General features: G+C 47.7%; 1 non-coding gene across 1 annotated transcript; it reads right to left on the reverse strand.

Annotated features, from left to right (window-relative positions):
* Positions 1-224: 224 nt before the first annotated feature.
* On the reverse strand, positions 225-296 carry trnag-ucc (transfer RNA glycine (anticodon UCC)). The gene has a single exon. It is a non-coding gene; the product is annotated as a tRNA-Gly (tRNA).
* Between the last annotated feature and the right edge of the window lie 1,559 nt (positions 297-1,855).

The following is a 1,855-nucleotide window of genomic DNA, read 5'->3' on the forward strand; positions in this document are numbered from 1 at the left end:
TTTCCAACAAAACAAAACGAACCTTATGTTGCGAACAATATTCAAATAAGCAATGGGCAGCAGAGAGGAAAGCTTTCGAGCAACGCTGCCCGGATTGTCTCGGCAATTAACAGGAACCAACGCCATGAAAACCCGAAAGCAACCTGACAAATCCATTTCGCCACAGAATGCAACGTTGGTGCTCAAGACTTTTCCTTACAAAACCACAGGAAAAGCCACAACACTGCGATGGCCGGGAATCGAACCCAGATCAACTGCTTGGAAGGCAGCTATGCTCACCACTACACCACCACCGCGCTAGTAACGAAATTGTCCCTTTTCCCAAACGCACATAACAAGGCCGTGATCGTCACCAACTGAACTGGGGATGAAAGCAAAACAAGACATTGGTTGTAAAACGTCACCAGGTCTGAAAACACCAGAATCAGGAGCCTTCAGATCTTCAGAACAATCACTGGATCCAAAAGGTTCACTCCCCACAAATGCTGCCGGACCTGCTGAGTTTCCCAGCAATCTTTGTGCTGTCTCTCAGATCTGCAACATCTGCAGTTCTTTGTCAGATAGAAAACAACCGTTGACCCATTGAAGGGGATATTTGATCAGGTGATAGTCCTCTTCATCCACAGAGATAGATGGGATGGAGCATAGGATCATAAAATTCTTACAGTGTAGAAACAGGCTATTCGGCTCATCATGCATCCCACCAAGTCTCACCCTCTCCGCTATTCCTGTAACCCCGCATTCCTCATGGATAACCATATATCAACACTCACCTGGACACTATTGACTCTTGAGCGTTGCAAATCCACCCTAACCTGCGCATCTTTGGACTGTGCGAGGAAACTGGAGCACCCAGAGGAAACTCACGCAGACAGGGGAGAATGTCCAAACTCCACACAGACAGTCTTCAATCAGACAGGGATCTGGGTAATTGGAGAGGTTTCAAGAGGGAGTGCAGACTGGTTTGTGAATGATGGGCCGAAAGCCTGATCTCAGTGCTGTAAAGGCTCTACAGTAACATGATTCCCTACATCCAGCATTCAACACAATTTGCATTTTGTTTTAATCCGTCCTGTTATTGACACTATTCTGAGTGAAATGTATAGAGAGAGGTTGTTTGAGCATTCACACAGATCTGTGTTGTGATGGGTCAGGAACAACATACAAAACAACAACTGGCGGAGGGAGAATTGAATTCCCCTTCCGAATCTGCCGAGGACATGCAGGACCTGGAACTTCTTTATCACCACTCACTCACCACCCGGCGCCTGGAGGAAGAACGCCTGATCTTCCTCCTCAGGAACCTCCAACCCCAGGGCATCAATGTGGCCTTTACCATTAGCCTGATTTGCCCCTCCGACCACCTTATCCGAGTTCCATCCTGCCAGCTCGGCACCATCCTCGTGGCCTGTCCTACCTGCCAATCTTCCTTCCCACCTATCCGCTCCACCGTCCTCTCTGACCAATCACTTTTACACCCACCTCCATCCATCATTGCGCTCTCCGCTCCATTCTCCGCAGCCCCACTCCCTCCCATTTATCTGTCCACGATGGACACTCCCAGCCTCATTCCCCATGATGGTGTTTTGCCCGAAATGTCGACTCTCCTGCTCCTCCGATGCTACCTGACCTGCTGTGCTTTTCCTGTATTACTCTAATCTTGACACTGATCTACAGAATCTGCAGTCCTCACTTTCACCTCGCATGACTGAATTCCTGCCCCTTACAGATCGAATTGGGTCTCGTGTTTTCATCATGAATTTTAATATATTTTATTTTAAAAATCATCACAATATATTTGTGCCCTCATGAGCATGTAATGCATTTGGACAGAACAATGCCTCCTTTCTCTGTG

The sequence above is a fragment of the Chiloscyllium plagiosum genome, unplaced genomic scaffold (assembly GCF_037043375.1).
Source record: "Chiloscyllium plagiosum isolate Xiang-an unplaced genomic scaffold, Cpla_swu_hap1 HiC_scaffold_38, whole genome shotgun sequence".
NCBI classification, from domain to species: domain Eukaryota; kingdom Metazoa; phylum Chordata; class Chondrichthyes; order Orectolobiformes; family Hemiscylliidae; genus Chiloscyllium; species Chiloscyllium plagiosum.